We start from the raw sequence: 16812 nt of genomic DNA on the forward strand, positions 1-16812 counted from the left end.
CAATCTCCAATCAAGATGTGTGTGGGCCAGCCAAGTTAAATTGTTTCATTACCAATATTCTCTTTGTTTCCCAGCTCTATCTATTCTTATTTCTCTCTTTCTTTTTTGTCTTCCCTCCTCTGTCTTGTAGCCAACAGCTGCATGTTGTTTCCTATATTTCTTTTTAATCAACAATATTATTCCCATCTTCAGGCCTCTGGTGGCTTCACCATCTGTCACTTGCGTGAGACAAGAGGAAAGCAATTATTGAATCCTGGCTTTGAGGAGCTCCCGCCTTCATAAAAGTCTCTCATGCTTTCCAGTTTTTCCTCTAGTGTTGCTTTCTCTAGCAATATATCTGTGGAGTACAATGTGAAAGATAATGTTGAAACCAAAGATCATCATTGGGTGCCAGACCACAGAGGCAACACATTCTGCGAAAAAGTGACGTTAATGTCTTTTTGTTCTCCAGAGAAGATGCCAGGTTTATAAATCTGAGTTTGAACACTGCTGGTGGGATACTTTATCCTTCTTTCTCTTGAGGAGTTATGTTTGTTACAGATATTACGTCACTTCACTTAGAGTGCTTCGCTTTTATCAGACAAACTAAACCTGTCAGTTTGACTTCAAGTTGAAGATATTTTAAAATGTTGTATTTTTTTTCCTGGAGGACATGAACGCAACGCTGCAAAGATTATTGTTCTCATTTGTTCTCTGAGGATTGCTCATGAGAAGCACTTTACATTTATGTATCCACTGTAACTCTAACAAGACAACAATGCACTGCATTAGCATTTACTCACTGCATTAACATTTACTTACTGTAGAAGACACTGGTGGTTTTCATGGAAACAGATGCCAGAGGGGAATACAAATCTAGGAGTTTCATTACATTCAATGAATTTTCCTCTAACCTATTGCCATCAATGACTCCACCAGCCACGGCAAGTAATTTTAAACAGGTTGTGACAACCTTAACCTCTGTCTGCTAACTCCACCACATGATGGGAAGGCAATTAACAGCTGTTCATTACTGATGAGGTGAAGAAAGAAGTGCACCCACACACTGCGGTGCACATCTGCATGTATGCACACATCTAAATGACACAGGCAGATGTGAGTGCACACAATTGACCATGCACATTACACCAGCAACACACACAGCTAAGGATGCCGTGACACACAGAATGGCCCTCAGCGCTCTCTGAGGGACACATCGTTTGTGTAGAATATAATGAGGGAAGATGTACTCATCCCTCTACCTCACCGGGAGAGCTGTTACCTTTTGGTGTGATAAGATATTAAAAATTCACACTGTTTCTGCAGCGCTTTGACTAGTACGGCAGCATGCTCATTAGCATTTAAATGGGAAAAAGATAACGCTGCACTTCGCAGAGTCATACCTCCATCCCTAAGCTGGCAAACAGGAGAAAACTTGAATCAGGCCCTGAAAACTTTGGTTGTCTTTAACACCCGAGAGTGGAAATACATATCTAATTACTAATGTTGTGTCATTGTCTTTTTTTTTTTTTAATAGCTTTTATTCCTAATTTGTAATATATCTGTCAGTATATATAACTTCAGACATACATTTCAATTTGTTTTTAAAGGAAGCCTAAATCATCAGCGCTGGAGAAGCTTTAAAGGTCCCATGACATGGTGCTCTTTGGATGCTTTTATATAGACCTTAGTGGTCCCCTAATACTGTATCTGAAGTCTCTTTCCCGGAACTAGAGCCAGTTCCACAATGAGCTTTCCTTAGTATGTGCCATTTCTGTGTCTGTAGCTATTGAGCAGGAGAGGGGGGCAAGGTGGAGGGTGGGGTGTTGCCTTGACCAACTGCTACTTTGCTCATTTGAAAGCCATGATGTCTCTCTCTCATGTGTGGGCCAAATTCTCTGGGCGGGCAGAGAAAGGGGAGGTAATCTTGCTCCTTATGACCTCATAAGGAGAAGATTCCAGATCAGCCCATCTGAGCTTTCATTTTCTCAAAGGCAGAGCAGGATACCCAATGCTCGGTTTACACCTATTGCCATTTCTAGCCACTGGGGGACCATAGGCAGGCTGGGGGAACTCATATTAATGTTAAAAAACCTCATAAAGTGAAATTTTCATGCCATGGGACCTTTAAAATCCCACTTCAAATTTTCCCGTGACACTTATCAACAGTGATTTATTCGGGATTAGAGGACAGTTTTCTTTATGTACTCTGTAGCAAAACAATACACAGTTAATTGAATGTAAAAACGGAAATAGAAATGCTGACTCTGTGGTCAGTCTCTTAGCATTGGAGCAGTTCCAGGGATTTTGTCTTGGTACTGTTACATTAGAGCCACAATTCTGTGTTTTCTCTTAAAGAATACAGCAACATTTTTCTATTTTTCTTGAAGTACATGCTTGCCTGCAGGAGAGACATTCACACTGTTTGGAGATTCCCACTGATACCCCAAACTAGATTTGTGCTACTTTTGTTGGCTTGCCGTGAGGCTGGCAATGTTGACTTTAACAATTAAATAGTCAAGAAACTGCAAAGCTAAAAAAAAACAATAGGCTCTATGTAATGTAAAGGACAATGTTATTGCTTGCTAATGAATCTGTAATTAGCCAAACATACATGCAGTTTAGCGCATACTTTTCTTCCTTTGATTGCTTGCACATGATGTGCCTTTTGAGCAGCACTCTTAAGATTAATGGCACTCTTTTCTTCACATATATTTTTTTCATCCAGATCTCACTGTGTTTGGCTTGATTGTCATTTTTCTGCTCGTATTTGTCTCTCAGTCATTTGTCACAGAAGCTGACTGTGACTCAGCTGGAGCTTTGCAGGGCTAAAAATGGGACAGCTGCCTTTCTTTTTTAAATGTCACAAGTTTGTCTCATTGTATCTGGCTCACATGTCTCTTGCCTGGGAATGGGAAACAGAGGGAGGAGGGCAGCTGTGGTGGGATGATTTGGTATGAATTAAAGCTGTTTCCTAACAGGCTCCACGGGGTCTGATCCTCTCCCCTACTTGTCTGGTGGATTCTCTCCACCAGTATCAACCAGAGGAGCGCATGTATTACATTACATCAGCTCTTCCCCCCTCTTCTTTTTGTTCTTCACAACTGCAAACAATAACAAAGGTTTTATATTTAGCATGACTTTGTGGTTGAAGGTGCCCTGGCCATGCTACCTGTGGTTGGTTGAGAGGGGTTTGTGTAATACTGTAGTTTTCCCATGCAGCGTTGTTGGCGTGGGCCTCCTGAGGGTCCGGGCTGTCGGTGTCATTCTTCATCGGCATCCAGCCGCAGGTCTCTGGCCAGAGGGAGAGACTAAAGACAGCAAGAGGAAATGACTGGTCTTTTTGTTCTACGCTGCACTCAAAAGTGGTCAACTTTTGTAGTTGAACTCAATCTAATATAGTCTGTGGTCTGATAGGGGAATACATGGGACTTTTGTGTTTTTTCCATATTCTTTACAGTCTATGTTGAAAACCTCAATAGTTTCTTACTTATTTTCCTGCATTCTGTTTGATTTCAGCTACTGAAAGACTGAGAAGAGTGTTGGCTTACAAGACAGCACTTTTTGCTGTTTGCTACACTGCATCACAGAGCCTTCTCCTTTCCCTTCTTCTGCTTCTTCTTTACACTTCATTTTTTCAGTATGTTTTCAGTATGTTGTCACTCCTTATTATCATGGCTCTAGGTATGGCAGTGTTGGTCTGTCAGTCAGTCAATCCACCACTTTGGCCTAAAATACTAAAATATCGCAACAACTGCTGGATGGATTGACATTCATGGTTCCCAGAGGATGAATCCTAATAACTTTAATGATTCCCTGACTTTTCCTCATGAGGTCCACATTTGTGGTTTTGAGTGAAATGTCTCAACACATATTGGAAAGATTGCCATGGAATTTGGTACACACATTCATGTTCCCCTCCGGAGGAATTATAATAACTTTGGTGATCTCTGACTTTTCATCTGGTGTCATCATCAAGTCAACATTTCAATGTTTTTTGATAATCAGCAAACAGCATGGTAACAGACTAAACTAATGCTGTATCATCAGGCACTTCTGTACTTACACTTACATAGTGTGTTCACACTCATGAAGTATGGCCAAAAATGGTACAAGTACCCAGATGCTGCACAACGTTGAGTGAGGAATGCTGGACACTACTGGCCCTCAGCAGTGGCCATTAGGGCTGTGCAATTAATCGAAATGTAATCGTGATTATGATTTTGGCTGCCAATGATCACAAAAACAGAATAATCGAGAAAAACAATTATTTAGCTCATTACATTTTGCAAGTAAACTGAAAAAATAAAGTTTAAATAGGAGAAGTATTAAGGCAAATTTCACAGTTGTGTTTTTTAACAGTTGATTTATTTAACGTTTTTTTAAGTTCAATAATTGCAACATATTTCCAGAATTCAACGAGTAATCGTGTTAAATTATCATGATTTCAATATTGATCGAAATAATCGTGATTATATTTTTTTCCATAATTGAGCAGGCCTGGTGGTCATCTTTGCTACGTAGCGGAAACTTGTGAATATAGTGGGCGAGGAAGCCGCAGCGGTTGCGATTGAAGCATTGAAAACCAAACTATACAAATGTAATTTATACATGTGTTTTTTTTCAATAAGTAACACTATACTGTAGTCAGATAGTGAGAAAACAAGTCAGTATATACTTTGCCAGGTGACAATAGATGGCGGTAATGCTCCGCCCGGCTGCAATTTAAGAAGAAGAAGAATCATTTCCGGTCAGTGCATAATGGCCGTGTGCAGTTTGAGACAACACAACCCTGTCAAAATGTACGCACTACACAAGAGACTGTATAGTGTACACAGTGTACGACATGTACAGTAAGTGTACTCACGGAAGTATCCGAATTGAGACACACGTCATGACTAACACGGTTAATATTAGACCTGCATCAGCATGTTAACATTTTCAATGTGCGCATGCTAGCATGCTGATGTTGGCAGTTAGCTCAAAGCACTGCTGTGCCTAAGTACAGCCTCACAGAACTATGGCTTGGCATGGCTGCAGAACTTTCGTCTTGTTTTCAATCTACTTCCGACAAGGACAGGATTGTGTGTGCTCATACGGGGTTGAAGGCTGTAGTATATAGTGTTTTATAAATATATATTTACAATGCCTGTTTTTAATTTAACCTCCCTTTGCTTTTTAACAACTCTAGCTGGACTATGCCGAGTCCCTTGTCCTTCACCCTTTCCCTCTCTCCCCATCTCATCCTCCTGTCATCACTTGCTCTGATGAGGCCGTGAAACAGGTGGCTTGAGAATTCAAAATGACTGAGGGATGGAGACCAAATAGTTGTGTGTGTGTGTGTGTGTGTGTGTGTGTGTGTGTGTGTGTGTGTGTGTGTGTGTGTGTGTGTGTGTGTGTGTGTGTGTGTGTGTGTGTGTGTGTGTGTGCGTGCGTGCGTGTGTGTGAGAAACAGAGAACGATTTTGTGTCTGTATGTCTTCATGAAAGAGAGAGGGAGAAAGGAAGAGGCTACCCAACAATAGTAATAACAAACAAGACACAAAGTTGGTTACTTGGTGTTTTTGCTGATAATCCTTGCAGAGCTTGCAACCACATTTAGTTTAGTACTCTCTTAGAGTTCTATTAGATTCCTCTCTCTACCTAGACTGTCAGCCTTTTGCCAGAACACGCCTAAATTAAAAAGTTAATGTAATCCATCTTTATTCAAACGCTGAACTCTAAAGTAACACAGATGAAGAGCTGGAACAGTGACAGATTGGACGGTTTATACAAGACAAAAGCATTCATGACTGTGGCACTGTACAGTTCAGATGAAACAGATATAGTGACTTAATGATAAGTAGAGCACTTTCTATGTAACAAGAAAAATCTAACAATGGCCTGGAAAAAAGTTTTCGCAGCTTTGCAGAAAGAGAGCATATCTCCCTGGACATCTGTTCCCAGAATTTCCAGCAGCAGTTGTGTTGTAAAAGATCCTGTAGTAAGTTGTCTGGAGACAGTATGGCACATCAAGCGCATATTCTAAACTATGTCTTACTCTGTGGCTTAGTTCTCAATTTAATTAACTGTGTAATGTTGTAGGGGGGATGTCACAACTGTCAGTGGCTCCTCAGTCAATCCCAGAAGAAAGTGCCTCAGTCTTATCACCGTCTGCTTTCCCATCAGCACTCCCTCCTCCCAACACTCGGGTTACCGATCTGTCTCACACATTTGCAAAAATTCTGTTTGCATGATTGTTGTATTGTTATTCAGTAATGTTCGAATTATGGTTTTGTTTTTATGTCAGCTGTGGTTCATTTAGATTTGCGGCAAAACAGAAAACAACGTCCCAATTTGTGAATTAAATGGTCAGTTGTGTCAGTTGTGGGAAACTGAAGTGAAAAATGCCCAAACTTTTAAAATATTATACTAGTTGCTTCACTAACATTACACCCATTAAACAACGCGTTGACAGTTTAATGGTCAATCACTGGGTACAGTGTCCTGCCTCAAACAGCTGCCAGTAAATGGCACATCTGGCTCCTAATTTTGTAGTAAGAAGCAGAGCCTTCCGTTGAACCAGTTGCCCCACCAATCGCCAGCCAAAGTAAGCTAACCTCATCTTGTTCTCTGTGTGAAGTTGACAGTGAGCTAATATGCATCTGTATTTTCAGACCTGCTGCTGCTGTCCACTGTAATGATGTGGACTGAGAGTGTATTTATGTGCAGTTTGTACGCATTTGTAATTTTTGGAATGGAGGTTTCTTCACTTTGTTGTTTGTAACTCACACAGAGCAGACATATATTTTATTGTCTTAGACCCCATGGATACCAGCTTTCAAGTTGTGTAATAATTACTGAAAAACATTGGGCAATTCTAGAGGAGCCTGGATCCCAGATCCCATGAGTCTCTCCTCTCCTGTTAGTGTGTATATACAGTAGTATTTTATTGTTTCTGTCTCAGTCTCTCTAAAACTGTGGAATAAAAAAAAAAGTGTGACAAGATGTGTTTCTGATACAAACCAACAGGCTAAGTCAGATCAGCCAAGACTTAGATGCTCCAGCAGTTTTCTTCTGGGCGTATGATGGATGTTGGCCTGTGCACATGAATTCCACATTAGCACACGCACTCTAAAACGAGGTTGACAGATTCAACTGTTGAATAAATACCATCGGCTCCACAAACGTGGGGGACATTTTTTGCTGTTGCACAATGTAAACTGTTCCCTATCTCTAGTCTGTGTGTGAGTTTTTGTACGGGATGTAAGGACATGAACATGTGGTGTTATACAAAGCTGACAAGTTAATTTTCAAAGTAAAATAAGCTGTAACTGAAAACATATTGTACTCAAAGGCTGGTGGCTGACGGAAGCAGTTGACAGGCCCGTGTGGAGTTTGACATGTTCAGTCAGTTTTTGTTGGTTTCAACATCACTTCCTTTTTGAGACATTTTACCAGGCATACTAAGCAGCTAACACACATTTTACTCAGACACAGACACACAGTCACAGTCTGTACATAAAGCAGCAACACATGTAGTCAGCAATCTGATTGGGCCAGAGGAGGCGATCAGACAGGCAGCCCAGGGAGAGGTGGCGCCTGTCATGTGGAATGGATCTCATTAAAAGTGTGCCCCAGGTCACGCTTTGATGGACAGGGAGACGTCAGTCTTCTGCCAACTAGATTAGCAGGGACAGAAGCCCCCCGTCCTTCCTCTCTGCCCCTTGAGAGCCCACAGCATACCAAGTGGGTCTAAGCAGACTCTTATGTGTGCCCTGCAGCCTCCGTTAAACCTCTCACATCTGGCTTGCCAATCACAGAAAAAGACGAACACATCCACCTCAAATCCGACAGAAATAAACCCACCTGCTGTGTCAAAAGGTAGGTGGAAGCAGACCTTTTCTTTTCCACCTTTTCCCTGGTGTATCAGGTTGTTCTGCAGTCTCAAAGCCCAAGTCTTCTCTGCTCCATACTGCTATATTTGTATGAAAAAGAACCTGTACAATCCAAACACTGCTGAGAGTTGAAAATGCTTTTGTCAAATGCCTGATATCATAATTCACATACTGCACTACTGAAATCTCAAACTTTCCTTTCCTAAGGTTAACTGAATTGAGGTAATGCTGTGACCTGCAACATGTTTGTGTACAGTCAGTCTGTTTGGTACTCTCTATCACTGAAATAAAGTACAACCTATTCAACTTACATTTTACATTTCTGGAAACAGTGGTTCATTTAGAACAGATAAAACAAGAACTCTGTACATTAAGCATGAAAAACATGGCTGAACAAATAAAGGAAAGATCAACTCCAACTGCAACCCATATTTTTCCATAACGTCAATACTTGTAGTTGGAGCCAGTAGCCAGTTAGCTTATCTTAGCATACTGTAGCATAAAGACTGGAAACAGGGAAAGAGCTAGCTTTGCTTTGCACTACTACATTTAATGATTAAAACAACAATTTGTTGTTTTACAACGGGTTATGTTATGTTTCTTGGCCGGGCGCAATGAATTCCTGGAGTCTCTACTGAATCCAATTATTCACGGAGACGACAAGACTAAGGGGCCCTATTTTAACGATCTAAGTGCATGGTGTGAAGCGCATGGCACGGTGTGTTTAAGGTGTGTCAAAATCCACTTTTGCTAGTTTGATGGTGTAAAAAAAGGGTCTGTGCGCTGGGTGCATGGTTCAAAAGGTTTGTACTTAGTGTCTTCATTAATTCATAGGTGTGTTTTGGGCGTAACGTGCAATAAACCAATCAGAGTGTCATCTCCCATTCCCCTTAAAAGCCAGGCACGTTTGTACCTCGGCGGATTTGCACAATAATATTTTTATTTGTAATGTTTGCTGCGCTTCCCTGTGTGTGTGTGTAACAAGCATAGTGTGAGCGCGCTGTGCACGAGCCTAGGCACATTTTACTAATTTGCTGTTAAAATAACAATGAAATGCTGCGCTATTGACTTTAGACCAGGTTTTTGTTGGTTAATGGCGCGATCACTTCCCACTGCCTCAAGATAACAATATGCCAAGAATTCACCTGAATACACCTCTCTGCACGCCCATGGGCTCAAAGATGAGCGCAGGTGCATTTGCTATTTAAACGACGTGGGCGCTGGACGGTAAATTGAAAACTGTGTCAGTCTTTAACTAGCAAAGACACTTGCGTCGGGCTTTGCACTGCGCCAGGTGCAAGATAGGGCCCAAGACTCTAAGTTAATGCGCCTGGCCAAGAAACATAACATAACCACTGGTAAAACCACAAAATGTTTTTACAACTCAGCATATAATGCCCCTTTTGTAAGGATTAAACAAATGTGACAAATAGTAAGCTTTAGACTTGATATTGTGTTACCTGGGAACAAAGCCAGGATAGCTGTTTCCTCACTTCCAGTCATTATGGTAAGATAACTGGCTGAGAGTGCTTTCAATCTTCTCATCTAACTCTTGGCAAGAAAGCACTTAGGCACATTTTCCAAAATGTCAAACTATTCCTTTAAAGAGGACTGGAACGCAATCAGCACTTGCAGATTTAAAGCAATATAACCGTGAATATGCAAATTGCCGCTGGGATTATTTGAATTAAAACTTGCTCTAACAAACATGCTTTCCTCTGTTTTGTAAGCTATGTATTTTTGCTTCACAGGAAAATGAATGGATTTAAGGCAAACACTGAATGATTGAAATATACTAAATTCATTTGATGTGAATGCTATTAACTAGTAGTATACTTCTACTGAATTTAATTTTGTTCAGTCTCTTCCTCTTCTCAGTCTTGTTGTCTTGGAGATATAATAATGTGCACTGTAATCATACAGTGTCTTACTGTTTATCCCAACATCTCCAAGAGTTAATGTCTCCAGCAATAGACCTGTGGCATGATGCCCAGGACAGGGGCCATGGGTGGATCACTTTGACAAGCATGCAGTCAAGGCTGTTCTAGCTTCACTCAAAGCAGATCAGGACTCCCAGAAATCTCTGACACGCTGGCTGACGTTATACGAAGTCCATTTGAATTACATCTAAATCTGGGGCTGGTAAAATTGAGAAATAGTTTTGGCAAAAGATTGAAATAATTTGGGCTATTTACAGAGCTGAGGATGGGTGCTAGGAAATGTGTCAGTGTTTAATAACTCCCATCAGCATTTTGATTTGTGACAACCCACAGAGATATATGAAGTATCCCACATTTAATCCATGCTGGAGTCTGATTGGTATGCAGTGTGTCATGCTCGATGCATCCGTGGTGATAAAGGCCAAAGGTAGTCAAGAGAGATATGAGGCAATGTCATCTGTTTGCTGTATGTCCAGCAGCTTCTCTACCTTCTGAGCTCCACTTTTGAGCATGAACTAGTGCAGGCAAAAGTGAACGAACAAATCTTCTCTACTGAAACATTTTCAAGTTCTGCACTGGTAGTGCACAGGAAGTAGCCACAGCCTCGCAATCTGAGTCTAACATGACAAAGGTAATCTTGTGTCTACTCTGCTTTTATATAGTACCAATCTAATTGCCAGTGATCAAAACGTAAGCATCACAATCCTAAAAGTGTTGCAATCTCACTCTCGTTCAGCATTACAAACTCGTATACTTGACTCATGTGGTTACTATTCCTGGCAGCCAGCGGAGTTTGACGAGACTTCTTTTAGTACCCGTTAATGTCAAAAATTGTCTTCAGGTAATCAATACACATACAAGTTTTTGTTAATTCCTAGACAAATAATGCACTAATAGCATCAACATAATTATCACAGTAAGTTAAGAAAAAAATAATTCATTTCATAAGTTATCAGCTTTAGGCTGTCTACAATGTCATATTTTGGAGGGATAATGAAGCATACATTGCTTTACTTCCACTCAATACCAGCACATCATGTTAGCGTGCCCTGTACTCTTGCAGCTCAGGTGTGCAAAGCCTAATACTCGAAAATCCTCAAAACTCAAAAGTTTTTTTTTTTTTTTTGGGGGCGGGGGCGGTACATAACTGTCAAACGTCCCGGCACTAGCATGAACATTTCAATGGATTTATGATTGTCCAAATTACAACTATGGAATGAATGTTTCTTTTTATGAGAATCAGCAGATATGTTTTTCGCATGCATTAAGAGGTCACTGGGGGAAAATAAAGGCCTTGAAGTCTTTGTCAAATTGACTGAGGGGGTCAAAGGGGCTCAGGAGTGGATGTGATATTTGCCTTCTTGTCCTAAAGGATTGTGACTTTTAGACGTTTTTGCAATATGAGCTACCCCAGAACGCCATGCTGGGACTTCCCTCCTGCGATACCCAGGACCTGGGTCATGGGCTCTGACACGACCCCTCACCTCTCCAGTACTCACTTGCCTAACCAATGTTATGTAAACTGATATGTATGGGAAATGTTAAGCGGTGTGCATGATTTGTTGTTTTCCTTTGAATTGTCTCGAAGATTGGGTGAGGCATGTTAATTTGTGTAGAACATGGTACTTAATTAGTTGAGGTTATTAGTATAATGTGGATTAAATTCAAATGAGAGGCTTCAGGGGCTAAGATGCCTGAGGAATGGCAAACCTTGGTGCATGTGTACAACAAGAGATATTGAGGCGAGGTTGAACACAATGCAGCAGTAATCACAATACATTCACTAATCCCTTCCTGAAAACAGTAGGGGAAAACCCCACATGCAGCTCTCCCTGAGGCACCAAGACTATCAGCAGCCACATTTATTTGGTCCACTCTGCTGACATGCCAGCAATAAGGTTTGGAGAGGGGATGGAGAGAGGTGGTGGAAATGATTTACTTATTATCTAAACAATGACCATCGACCTGTATATGTCAGGAAACAACTTTTTGACCGACTGAAAGAGGGAAGGGGGATGGTGGGATGCTTTTAGTGAACCAACAAAGTAGCCAACCTCAGACTGCATTTAGTTTAGGAGTGTGAGTTTAATCAATACATTGTTCTGCAGGTTTGCATAGACACCATAGGAAGGCAACTGTGGAAATTTAATGCGAGAATGCGAGAAATGAGGAAGATTATGCTGTGGTGGTACCCTTAAAGAAATAGGCAAACAACATCAGCAATTTAAAGATTATTTTTTGGGGGCTTTTCCCTTAATAAGTTATTTATTAGTGATAGTGGATAGACAGGAAAGGTGGGAGAGAGATGGGGGATGACACGCAGCAAAGGGCCGCAGGTCGGACTTGAACTCGGGCCGCTGCACTCAGCCTACATGGGGCACACGCTCTTACTGGGTAAGCTAGAGGTCGCCCCAATATCAGTAATTTAGACAATGATGATACATTACATAATAGCATTAAGCAGTTTGAGTTACTGCGGTTTATTTTTCATTTTTATAAGATATGCCGTAGTTAAATGTCAGATGCAAATAATGAAATGCCAACAACAAAAAAGCTGCAAGTCTATAAATGGCAGTCTTCTGATTCCTCGGAGGTGTTAAGTGTTGTTTTCTTCATTGCATAGATAATAACACCGTTTTAGGTATAGCAGTGAATTAAACAGCATGATAATGCCAAATTTATTCAATGTGTAAATCTTTTTCCCCGCGCTAATAGATACTCAGCTGGATTATCTGTATCTGCATCTTTTTCTCATTAAAAATGGCTGGGGAGCCTGCATGTATTCACAGCAGCCACAGAGAGTGAGCGATCATGTAATCAAGCTCCTGCCTCTCGCAGGTTGTTGCCTTACTCGCGTTTTCCTCATTTGACTGTCACTCAGCGAGATACCCCTTTCTGTCTCCCCCTTTAATCACCTGTCATCCCTGCTCATGCAAAGCGACTGCCAGGGCCATGTAGAAAATCAGCCACATCTTTAGTGTCACTTCTCATTAACATAGAAAGTCAGGTAAGAGAGAAGGACACTCATTTACTGTATATCCACATGGACCTGGCTAAACCTCTGACAGTGAATTTCTCTAATTCAATAAAAAAAACTGCAGTTATGGTAATTTCCTGTTGCATGGCATTTAAACAAAAAGGTGATGTCCTAGATGTGACAGTTGGTGCCTTTGGCTGTTCTGTAATTGGACAGTTTTTTTGACACTTCCTGCACCTTCACTGCCCCCTTGCTATCCCCAGCTCTCACAGCTCTTTGCAGATCTTTGTCTCCATTCACACATCAGGAGGAGCTCTCCGCCTCACTCACATTGCGCTCTCAGGCTCAACTGTTTCTGCTGCCTGCTGTTGGGTTTAACTTTTAATATTAATGAACCCTCAGTAGATTCGAGCCTGACACTCACCTGCAGTGCAGCGTACTGTGGGAGCGAGACGAAGGGAGGCAGGCCTCGTTCATGTCTGACAGCCCACCGTGGAGAGAGAGCTGCTGATAAACTGATGTTTTAAGTCTCTTCCCCCATCCTCCCTACGTGTATGTCATCCCTTGGTGCAGTAGCATAAAGCCCCTGCATGTCAGAGCATCAGAGCCCATCTGGGGTGTGTTCACCTACTGTACATGCCTGACAATTTTTTTTCCTCCTCCCTCCAGTCCCAACTGAGTTCTGTTACCATGGCGACGTAAACTGTACAACACTCTCTGGGATGCATCTCTTGCAACAAGTCCACAGGCACAGCGGGACCGCACAGAATGCATGGGCTTCAGGGCAATACTGAGAAAGCATGTCTCTTAAGTGGATTCAAAATAGCTAGCTGCAGAAACGGTTTCCTACGGGCTTTGGTTACTGAAGATATTTTGACATAATAATGGCTGAATTCCATTTAGCTGCTTCAGCTGGTATTGGCTCACTGTCACTGCTCACTGGGACACTTGAATAGAACAGAGCCATCGTTAATGTTATTAGTAACACCTGTGCCTTTCTTACTATGACATGTCAAAAGGTCTGCTGTAAAAAAGTTACCCAGGAAGTCCTTTAAATTAAACAACAAATAATGAAGTGCCATTTAAAACGACACATGATTTATTACACCATTTACACAAGATGTTACAATGCTATGGTTAATGTTTGGTAAGGTTTAGGCAAACACATGACTTGGTTAACATCAGATAAAGGTCATGGTTTGGATTAGAATAAATACTTAGTTGAGGTTAGGGAAACATTGTGGTTTGGGTTAAAATTACTACTTCATTAAGGCTTGAAGCAGTGGTTACAATAATAACCATATCTTCAGATTAGGAAATGATCGTGGTCACGGTTAAAAGAAAACTAAATTGACTGTGGGAAGGAGATGGGGAACATTTTGTCTGTCATTTTGTTGATTCATCCATCCACTCCAAACTCCTCCCTCTGTGGACTGTCATCGCCTTACTTCCTCCATTCTCCCGAGTCATATTCCTATGTCCATTAGAGAGCAATTTTCACTTGAACTTATATGTTTTTTTGAGGCATTTGCTAAAACAAATGATTCTGTATTTTCCTTGGGAGGACAGTCTCACATTAGCCCAGCGTTTCAGTTACTATCTTTAACCTTTGCCGCACTTTTGCACCAAGTGAATGTTTTTTTCTAACCTAACCAGCATGATGAACTCCGACCCTGCACGCCATGCCTTTTTACCTCCAACCCACGGGCATGACAGTCAGGCTGCCCTACATATTAAACTGGTCATGCTCTGAATTGGGGTTATCCCTGCACCCACTCCAGCAGAAAACCCTCTGGTTGTTTCTCCTTATGTGCACAAACAATCCTATCTGCTGTGGTAACAAGGTTATTTACAAAGGGGTCGGCTAATCCACTGTGGATTCATCCCTGCTGTTATGGCATGAAGAGGAAATGCCCCACTTTCAACTGTGTGGTTATCCAATCATTTCTTTACATCTGAGTATATTCTTGGCTGATTAAACTAACTGTTACTTCCTTGACTTTCACTCATTAGCATTAGCTAATGTCACCAGTCCACCTCATGGGTGCGTGTGGGCTTATCGTGATATAATGACGATCCTGTTGTAATTTAACCCAAATACTGAATTAACTGCAGAAATCCCGATACATGTGGTGTATATAGCCATGTATACTTATCTTTTGCATATAAAATGAATCAAGTAAAACTATATCTATATAACAATAATAACACCCATCTCTTTTCTTTACATCATAGTCCCCATGAAGACATGACTGGTCACGCCATTTGTGTTTTTATTATTTTATTCAAAATGATTGATTCTTACGCTTTTAAATAATTCATATATTGATTTTCATAATTCTGTATGTTTTTTTATTTAATTGTGTTATATCTCTGTAAAGCACTTTAACATTTGCTGTTTTTAAATGTGCTCTATACATAAACTGACTTGACTTGAATATATATTTAGAATAATAACTGGCAGAATTAGGAGATTATTATCAGAAGCTCATCATATGCTAGTTCAAACATAGATAATTTCGTTCTCCTCTGGCATCTCCGGCGGTATCATTTCCTAGGGAACAGCTGTACAAGACGATAGATAATGCAGCCAAGTTCTTGTGTGTTGAATTTATTCAGAGGTGTGTGTTGATTTGGTTCTGCAAAGAGACTGAGCTACCTCCAGCACGAGTCTGAAGCACGAGGATGTCATTGGCTGGAGGCAGCTGACATGTCCTGTCACTGTGACCTGGCACTGTCCTGCCTTTCCAGACACAGCTAAACGCAATCACAGCCAAAGTCCTGCACTTCACAGCCAACACCGGAAGCACAGCTAACATGCACACACACACACACACACACACACACACACACACACACACACACACACACACACACACACACACACGTTCGCAGGATGGTAGCCTGTCAGTTCCCCAAACCTTCCCCCTTTGGAATACTGTCACCTGTTTAGTGTTTCCATGGAGACCTAGCACACTAATGAGGTAGGGTGTGTGTTTCTGTGTGTGTTTGTGTGTGTGTGTGTGTGTGTGTGTGTGTGTGTGTGTGTGTGTGTGTGTGTGTGTGTGTGTGTGTGTGTGTGTGTGTGTGTGTGTGTGTGTGTGTGTGTGTGTGTGTGTGTGTGTTTACATACAAGGGAGGGCTGGTGTCATTAGGTAGGGGCAGGTGATGGGAAGCAGCTTGGGTTATTACAGCTGAGTTCGGCCTGACAGGAACACTATCTGTAGCAGAGAGGACACAAAAAAAAGTCAAATAATTACTACACCAAAATGTTGCATATACCTATCTGTTATTTCACTAGAAGGTGAACTTTTACAGTAAGATATTTGTAAACAGAATATTCCTTACTTCCATTTGTGACAGCAGACCTAATGAATCATAAATCCATATGTCCAGAGAGGCGGGATAAAGGAAGGAAACTGCAGCCAATTAACAGTGGAAAAAAAGCAGATGGCTCGTTTGGCTGCTAAAACAGGATTTTCACTGACGTCCATGACCTTGAAGACTCGCTGCCTTGTCAACAAGCAAACACCTCAAACTTTTGATTGGTCACAGCAGGAAATGTCTATGAATAAGAATGCAAATGATGTCATAGAAACATATACATAAACGGCACATTAACAATGATAATAATTATGCAGAGTTTATGTTGTGTGCCTTTTAAATCCCTCAGTGATATGTGTTTGTATTCATGCTCTGACGAGGGCAGGAGTTTGTCACCTAGAGGTGTTGACATTGACATGTGGGAGTGGATTAGTGGAGTGGATCAATGGAATAAGGCAACACGTGAATCTAGTGTCCTCCAGAGTTGTAAGAGAACAGCGCGATAGGTCAACGACAAAGTTATTGAGTCATTGAGTCTGAGCGTCTCACTGTTGTCGGTTCATACGATCTGACCTTGCAGAAAGAAACACTGGTGAGGCATCTCTGATATAAAAAGTCCTTTACTTTAGAGAATGATGAAGAGGTCATTATTTACTGACACCTAGGCAGATAATGCTGCAGGCAACATAGTCAAAAAATGCTTAAAGAGGCCAGTT

The 16812-nt window shown here is 41.3% G+C and overlaps 1 long non-coding RNA gene across 2 annotated transcripts in view; it reads left to right on the forward strand.

Moving 5' to 3' along the window:
* The window catches only part of LOC114554797 (uncharacterized), a 34577-nt gene that overhangs the window by 2458 nt on the left and 15307 nt on the right, over window positions 1–16812 (forward strand). Inside the window, exon 2 of one of the 2 annotated variants that reach the window (XR_003692467.1) lies at window positions 7742–7841. The exons of the other annotated variant lie outside the window; for it this stretch is intronic. This is a non-coding gene — a long non-coding RNA (uncharacterized LOC114554797). The remainder of the gene's footprint in view (window positions 1–7741; window positions 7842–16812) is intronic. 2 annotated transcript variants of the gene reach the window in all.

The sequence above is a fragment of the Perca flavescens genome, chromosome 4 (genome assembly GCF_004354835.1).
Source record: "Perca flavescens isolate YP-PL-M2 chromosome 4, PFLA_1.0, whole genome shotgun sequence".
NCBI lineage: Eukaryota > Metazoa > Chordata > Actinopteri > Perciformes > Percidae > Perca > Perca flavescens.